This window comes from Cebus imitator, unplaced genomic scaffold, assembly GCF_001604975.1.
Source record: "Cebus imitator isolate Cc_AM_T3 unplaced genomic scaffold, Cebus_imitator-1.0 Scaffold14, whole genome shotgun sequence".
In the NCBI taxonomy this organism is placed as follows: Eukaryota; Metazoa; Chordata; class Mammalia; order Primates; family Cebidae; genus Cebus; species Cebus imitator.
In genome coordinates, this window is record NW_016107329.1 from 9,227,457 (window position 1) to 9,236,229 (window position 8,773).

An 8,773-nucleotide genomic window follows, 5' to 3' on the forward strand; every position below is an offset into this window, starting at 1 on the left:
GCCTCGGCCTCCCAAAGTGCTGGGATTACAGGCTTGAGCCACCGTGCCCGGCCTGTCAAATGGAATTTCTATTTCTAGGTCCTTGAGGAATCGCCTCACTGCCTTCCACAATGGTTGAGCTAGTTACACTCCCACCAAATATGTAAAAGTGTTCCTCTTTTTCCACATCCTCTCCAGCATCTGTTGTCTACAGATTTTTTGAGATGGTATTTCAATATGGTTTTGATTTGCATTTCTCTAATAATCAGTGATGATAAGCATTTTTTCATATGTTTATTGGCCTCATATATGTCTTCTTTTGAAAAGTATTCATATCCTTCACCCACTTCTGGATGGATTTTTTTTTTTTTCTTGCAAATCTGTTTTAGTTCTTTGTAGATTCTGGATATTAGCCCTTTGTCAGTTGGGTAGATGGCAAAAAATTTTTCCCATTCTGTTGGTTGCCGGTGCGCTCTAATGATTGTTTCTTTTGCTGTACAAAAGCTCTGGAATTTAATTAGGTCCCATTTGTGTATTTTGGCTTTTGTTGCCAATACTTTTGGTGTGTCAGTCATGAAGTCCTTGCCTATGCCTATGCCCTGAATGGTTTTGCCTATGTTTTCTTCTAGGGTTTTTATGGTGTTAGGTCTTATGTTTAAGTCTTTAATACATCTGGAGTTAATTTTAGTGTAAGGTGTCAGGAAGGGGTCCAGTTTCTGCTTTCTGCACACTGCTAGCCAATTTTCCCAACACCATTTATTAAACAGGGAATGCTTTCCCCATTGCTTGTTTTTGTCAGGTTTGTCAAAGATCAGATGGTTGTAGATACGTGGCGTTGCCTCCAAGGCCTCTGTTCTGTTCCAGTGGTCTATATCTCTGTTTTGGTACCAGTACCATGCAGTTTTGATTACTGTACCTTTGTAGTATTGTAGTATTTTGATTACTGTACCTTTGAAATCAGGTAGCATGATATGTCCAGCTTTGTTCTTTTTGCTATTGTCTTGGCTATGTGGGCTCTCTTTTGGTTCTATATGAAGTTTAAGGTGTTTTTTCCCATTTCTGTAAAGAAGGTCATTGGTAGCTTGATGGGGATAGCATTGAATCGATAAATTACTTTGGGCGGTATGGCCATTTTCACAATGTTGATTCTTCCTAACTGTGAGCATGGAATGTTTCTCCATCTGTTTGTGTCCTCTCTTATTTCCTTGAGCAGTAGTTTGTAGTTCTCCTTGAAGAAGTCCTTTACATCCCTTGTTAGTTGTATTCCTAGGTATTTTATTCTCTTTGTAGCTATTGTGAATGGGAGTTCGCTCATGATTTGGCTCTCTGTTAGTCTGTTATTAGTGTATAGAAATGCTTGTGATTTCTGCACATTGATTTTGTATCCTGAGACTTTGCTGAAGTTGCTTATCAATTTAAGGAGATTTTGGACTGAGATGATAGGGTCTTCTAAATATAGAATCATGTTGTCTGCAAATAGAGACAATTTGACTTTCTCCTTTCCTAATTGAATACCCTTTTTTTTTTTTCTTGCCTAATTGCTCTGGCTAGAACTTCCAATACTATATTGAATAGGAGTGGTGAGAGAGGGCATCCTTGTCTAGTGCCAGATTTCAAAGGGAATGCTTCCAGTTTTTGCCTATTCAGTATGATATTGGGTGTAGGTTTTTCATAAATAGCTTTTATTATTTTGAGATATGTTCCTTCAATACCTAGTTTATTGAGAGTTTTTAGCATAAAGTGCTGTTGAATTTTGTCAAAGGCCTTCTCTGCATCTGTTGAGATAATCATATGGTTTTTGTCTTTGGTTCTGTTTATGTGGTGGATTACATTTATAGGCTTGCGTATGTTGAACCAGCCTTGCATCCCCAGGATGAGGCCTAATTGATCGTGATGATTAAGCTTTTTGATGTGCTGTTGCAGTTGGTTTGCCAGTATTTTATTGAAGATTTTTTCATTGATGTTCATCAGGAATATTGGCCTGAAGTTTTCTTTTTTGTTGAGTTTCTGCTGGGTTTTGGTATCAGGATGATGTTGGTTTCATAAAATCATTTGGGAAGGATTCCCTTTTTTTGTATTGTTTGGAATAGTTTCAGAAGGAATGGTACCAGCTCCTCTTTGTACATTTGGTAGAATTCAGCTGTGAACCCATCTGGACCTGGACTTTTTTTTGGTTGGTAGGCTATTAATTGCTTCCTCAACTTCAGCCCTTGTAATTGGTCTGTTCAAGGTTTCAAATTCTTCAGGGTTTAGGCTTGGGAGGGTGCAAGTGTCCAGGAATTTATCCATTTCTTCCAGGTTTAATGGTTTATGTAGATAGAGTTGTTTGTAGTAATCTCTGATGGTAGTTTGTATTTCTGTGGAATTGGTGGTGATATCCCCTGTTTCGTTTTTATTGCATCTATTTGATTCTTCTCCCTTTTCTTTTTTATTAATCTGGCTAGCGGTCTGTCTATTTTGTTGATATTTTCAAAAAAACAGCCCCTGGATTTATTGATTTTTTTAAAGGGTTTTTTGTGTCTCTATCTCCTTCAGTTCTGCTCTGATCTTAGTTATTTCTTGTCTTCTGCTAGCTTTTGAGTTTTTTTGATCTTGTCCCTCTAGCTTTTTCAATTTTGATGACAGGGTGTTGATTTTAGATCTTTCCTCGCTTCTCTGGTGGGCATTTATTGCTATAAATTTCCCTCTAGACACTGCTTTGAATATGTCCCAGAGATTCTGGTATGTTGTGTCTTCATTCTCGTTGGTTTCTAAGAACATCTTTATTTCTGCCTTCATTTGATTGTTTATCCAGTCAACATTCAGGAGCAGGTTGTTCAGTTTCCATGAAGTTGTGCAGTTCTGAGTTAGTTTCTGAATTCTGAGTTCAAATTTGATTGCGCTGTGGTCTGAGAGACTGTTTGTTATGATTTCCATTCTTTTGCATTTGCTGAGGAGTGATTTACTTCCAATTATGTGGTCAATTTTAGAGTGGGTGCAATGCCATGCTGAGAAGAATGTACATTCTGTGGATTTGGGGTAGAGAGTTCTGTAGATGTCTATTAGGTCTACTTGGTCCAGATCTGAGTTTAAGTCCTGGATATCCTTGTTAATTTTCTGTCTCATTGATCTGTCTAACATTGACAGTGGAGTGTTAAAGTCTCCCACTATTATTGTGTGGGAGTCTAAGTCTCTTTGTAAGTCATTAAGAACTTGCTTTATGAACCTGGGTGCTCCTGCATTGGGTGCATATCCATTTAGGATCATTACCTCTTCTTGATGCATTGATCCTTTTACCATTATGTAATGCCCTTCTTTGTCTCTTTTGATCTTTGTTGGTTTAAAGTCCATTTTATCAGAGACTAGGATTGCAACTTCTGCTTTTTTTTTTGCTATTTGCTTGATAAATCTTCCTCCATCCCTTTATTTTTAGCCTATGTGTGTCCTTGCATGTGAGATGGGTTTCCCAAATAGAGCACACTGATGGGTCTTGACTTTTTATCCAGTTTGCCAGTCTGTGTCTTTTGATTACGGCATTTAGCCCATTTACTTTTAAGGTTAATATTGTTATGTGTGAATTTGATCCTGCCATTTTGATGCATGCTGGATGTTTTGCCTGTTAGTAGATGCATTTTTTTCATTGTGTCAATGGTCTTTACCATTTGGTACATTTTTGGGGTGGCTGATACTGGTTGTTCCTTTCCTTGTTTAGTGTTACTTTCAGGAGCTTTTGTAAGGCAGGCCTGATGGTGACAAAAATCTCCCAGCAATTGTTTGTCTGTAAAGGATTTTATTTCTCCTTTGCTTATGAAGCTTAGTTTGGCTGGATATGAAATTCTAGGTTGAAAGATCTTTTCTTTAAGGATGTTGAATATTGGCCCCTACTCTCTTCTGGCTTGTAGGGTTTCTGTGGAGATAATCTTCTGTGAGTCTGATGGGCTTCTGTTTGTGGGTAACCTGACCTTTCTCTCTGGCTGCCCTTAGCATTTTTTCCTTCAGTTCAACCCTGGTGAATCTGATGATTATGTGCCTTGGGGTTGCTCTTTTTGAGGAATATATTTGTGGTGTTCTCTGTATTTCCTGGGCTTGAATGTTGGCCTGCCTTGCTAGGTTGGGGAAGTTCTCCTGGATAATATCCCCAAGAGTGTTTTCCAGCTTAGATTCATTCTCTCTGTCACATTCAGGTACACATATCAAATGTAGATTAGGTCTTTTCACATAATCCCATATTTTTGGAGGCTTTGTTCATTTCTTTTTACTCTTTTTTCTCTGTTCTTGCCTTCTCATTTTATTTCATTGAGTTGATCTTCAATCTCTGATATCCTTTCTTCTACTTGATCGATTTGGCTATTGAAACTTGTGTATGCTTCACGAAGTTCTCGTGCTGTGTTTTTTAGCTCCATCAGATCGTTTATATTCCTCTGTAAGAGACTTATTCTAGTTAGCATCTCGTCTAACCTTTTTTCTAGGTTCTTAGTTTCTTTGCATTGGGTTAGCACATGTTCTTTTAGCTCTAAGAAGTTTGTTATTACCCACCTTCCAAAGCCTGTTTCTGTCAATTCATCAGATTCATTCTGCATCCAGCTTTGCTCCTTTGCTGGTGATGAGTTGTGATCCGTTGGAGGAGGAGAGGCATTCTGGTTTTTGGTGTTTTCATCATTTATTCACTGGTTTCTTCCCATCTTAGTGGCTTTATCTACCTATGGTCTTTGTAGTTGGTGACTTTCGGATGGGGTCTCTGAGTGGATGTCCTTTTTGTTGATGATGAAGTTATTTCTTTCTGTTTCTTAGTTTTCCTTCTAACAGGCCCCTCTGCTGCAGGACTGCTGAGGTCCACTCCAGGCCCTCCTTGCCTGGGGATCACCCGCAGGGGCTGCAGAACAGTAAGGGTTGCTGCCAGTTTCTTCTTCTGTTGTCTTCGTCCCAGAAGGGTACTGGCCAGATGTCGGCCTGAGCTCTACTTTATGAGTTGTCTCTTGGGTATACAGGGGTTGGGGAGTTGCTTGAGGAGACAGTCTGCCCCTTATAGGAGACCAAGTGCTGTGCTGGGAGCTCCATTGTTCCATGCAGAGCTGCCGGTCAGGTACCTTTAAGTCTGCTGCAGCGGAACTCACAACTGCCTCTTTTCACAGGTGCTCTGACCTAGGAAGGTCAGCTTTATTTATAAGTTCTTGACATGGTCCTGCATTTTTTCCAGAGATGCCCTGCCCTGCATGGTGTAGTCTAGTCACAGTCTGCCAGCAGAGGTATTGCTGAGCTGCCACAGGCTCTGCCCAGCTGCTGTGTGAACTGTCTCAGTCTGCATTGGCGGACTGCGTTGGCAGACTGCATTGCGTAGTGGAGGACGCCCTTCCCCACACTGAGCTGGACCATCCTGGGTCCAGCTGCACTTGCTGCAAAACTCTCAATCCTGAGCATTTCAGATTGCTTGTTTTGTGGGGATGGTACCTGCCGAGCCAGATTGCCTGACTCCCTGTCTCAGCCCCCTCCCTTCCAGTTCAATGGGTGGCTCTGTCTCCCAGGTGTTCCAGGTGCCAGTTGAAATGCCTGCCTAGATTTGTGTGAGTTTCTGTGTGCCAACCCGTGGCACCAGCCATACTGAAAACTCATGGCACTTTTTGGCCTGGGAATTTCCTGGTCTGTGGGCAGTGAAAACTTGTTTGGAAATGCGGTGAGCACTCACCCTCTGTGTTGTTCTTGCTGGGAACTGCACTCCGGAGCTGTTCCTATTGGGCCATACTCCGTTCACTGTATTTTCTTCCTAGGCAATGTAATTTAATCCCACACCACCAAATGCTACTTACCTGCTGGTGATTCCTAAATCTGTCTAGCCCTGACCTCTCCTCTGAGCTCCAGATAGCTTAGTAATATCTCCATTTGGATCTCTTAGGGCATCTCTACTCATGCCCCAAATGCAATTATTGAGTCACCCTCTCCACACCTGCCACCCATCCCACACACACATAGTGTTTTCTAGCTTGTAAATAGCACTGCCACCTATCAAGCGGCTTGAGTCCAGCACCTGCAGGTCAACACTTTCCTGACTCTCATGTGCAACTGTCTGCAAGCCCAGGATGCCCTACCTCCAAATACGTCTCAAGTCCACATGCCTCTTTCTTTTTCCCCTCCTATCTCCCTGACCCATTCTCTTTCACTTAAACCAACACAGTGGCTTCTTGGCCTTTCCTGTCCAGCAGCCAGAGGATCTTTGTACAATCTAAATCTAATAATAGCTCCAGCCTAAAACCTTCCAATGCCTTTTCATTGAGCTTAGAACAAAATCCAAATGGCACAGAGACTTGGTGCCCAGCTGGGCACCTGCAGCCCCTCCAGCCCAGTGTTCCACTGCTCTCTCTTGCCCTCACTGTGGTTTTGCTGGCCTTGGGCTTCCTGACCCTGGACCCAGCAACGTCTGCTGGGAATACTGTTACCCAAAACTCAAACTGCTGACTCGTTGTCTTTCAGGCCTCCCCTCAAACATCTCAGTGGAAAGATATGACCTGAACTCTGGCCTAAGTTGTCTTCTGCAGAGCCATCCTGCTTTGCTTTCTTCCCAGCACATACCTCTGAGATGATCCCATTTCTCACTAACCATCCTGGCCCTCTTGGATGGATGGCCCAGAGAAACAAGGCCTCCTTCACAGCGGATGCTCAGAATTTAACTAAATGATTTAACGACTAAATTTAGGTAAAACTAAATTTACAGTAGAGTTGTGTCTTCAGGGATTGGGTGACAAATTCGAATCATTTGCTGCTTGTATCCCAGTCAAAACTGCCCTTGTGTCTGAGGAGCGTGAACCAGAGAAACTCCACCTTGAATAGGGACTGGGTAAAATGAGGCTGAGACCTACTGGGCTGTGTTCCCAGACGGTTAAAGCATTTCAAGTCACAGGATGATACAGCAGGTCGGCACAAGATGCAGGTCATGAAGACCACGCTGATAGAACAGGTTGCAGTAAAGAAGCCAGCCGAAACCCACCAAAACCAAGATAGTGATGAGAGTGACCTCTGGTTATTGCCACTGCTACACTCCCACCAGCACCGTGACAGTTTACAGATGCCATAGCAACGTCAGGAAGTTACCCTGTGTGGTTTGAAGAGGGGAGGCATGAATAAGGCACACCTTGTTTAGCATGTAATCAAGAAATAACCATAAAAATGGGCAACCAGCAGCCCTCAGGGCTGCTCTGTCTATGGAGCAGCCATTCTTTTATTTTTCTGCTTTCTTAATAACCATGCTTTCACTTTAGGGACTTGCCCGAACCCTGTTGGGCAGGAGATCTAAGTACTCTCTCTTGGAGTCTGGATCAGGACCCCTTTTCTGTAACACTTGCAAAATGTCTTTCAATTGCTTTTAAAGGATGTTAGAAAGCTGTGTGGTTGTAGCAGCCGGCTGGCCACAGGGATTTTTGAGCACTTAAAATGTGGCCCATGAGACTGAGGAACTAAATTTTAAATTTTATTTAATTTTAATTTATTTAAATGTGAACTTAAAAACAGAAGCCTGATTCAGTTATTGGAAAAATTCTTAAGTAGGTTTGGAACAACTTAGATCTGTCCATTGAACTCTTTCAAATGCAATGGTCTGAAGTCTAAGTAAGGATCAACTATTCTCCATGAAACTTTAGTTCCCCATTGAGGTGTGCTCTAAAGTACTCACTGAACTTCCATGGCTTAGTAAAAGTGAAGGAATATGAAATAGCTTATTAATCATTTTTAATGTTGAATACATGTCAATATGTGTAAATATGTTAACATAATAAATTGATAATACTTAGGATACACTGGGTTAAAGAAAATATATTATTCAAATTAATTTCACCTACTTCTCTTTACTCTGGGTGTGGTTAGGAAAAAGTTTTAAATTACATATATAACTCAAATTTTCTTTTTATTGGGTGGCTTTGATGGTTGGGTGTCAACTTGATTGGATTGAAGGATGCAAAGTATTGATCCTGGGTGTGTCTGTGAGGGTGTTGCCAAAGGAGATTAACATTTAAGTCAGTGGACTAGGAGAGGCAGACCCACCTTCAGTCTGAGTGGGCACCATCCAATCAGCCGCCAGTGGGGCCAGAATAAAAGCAGGCAGAAGAATGTGGAAAGACTAGACTGGTTTAGTCTCTGGCCTCTGTTTTCCTCTTGTGCTGGATGCTTCCTGCTCTTGAATGTCGGACTCCAAGTTCTTTAGCTTTGGGACTTGGACTGACTTCCTTGCTCTTCAGCTTGCAGATGGCCTATTGTGGGACCTCACCTTGCAATGGTGTGAGTCAATACTCTTTAATAAACTCCCTTTTATATGTACATCTATCCTATTTGTTCTGTCCCTCTAGAGAACCCTGATTAATACAGTGTCACTGGCATATTGGAGACTAATATGTATCTCATCTATCAATAAATCACATAACTAGTTGTTTTGTTTCTCTTGCTAGGAGAATACCGTTTCTTTGGTTCAGTACCAGACGTGACCTGGGGCCCATGTTGAAGAAAAAAATAAATATCTTTAAGGAAAGGGACCCCCCCCCAACTAGGGTGACAAAATGCCCACAGGAGACTCAGGAGGACGGATTGCAGCTGAGTGAACAGCAGGACCAGGTCTCCTAACTCACTGCTGGGCTCCCGGAGCAGAGCCATATCTGACATTATCCTCTACTCTGTGAGTTCTTCTTCTCTTTCCCTTCTTCCCTCCCTCTTTACTAAGTATGCATAGTTATACTTCTCTCTCCCCATAAAGAGATCTAGAAAATGATTTTCACCTGAGAGTTTTTGAATGAGACAATGTTGGGACATTTCTCTTTTGAACATTGCTATATTGCTT

General features: G+C 41.8%; 1 long non-coding RNA gene across 1 annotated transcript in view; it reads left to right on the forward strand.

Annotated features, from left to right (window-relative positions):
- Positions 1–6,938, forward strand: part of LOC119467468 — a 17,384-nt gene extending 10,446 nt beyond the window's left edge. Inside the window, exon 3 of the long non-coding RNA XR_005196009.1 lies at positions 6,424–6,938. This is a non-coding gene — a long non-coding RNA (uncharacterized LOC119467468). The remainder of the gene's footprint in view (positions 1–6,423) is intronic.
- Positions 6,939–8,773: the final 1,835 nt, after the last annotated feature.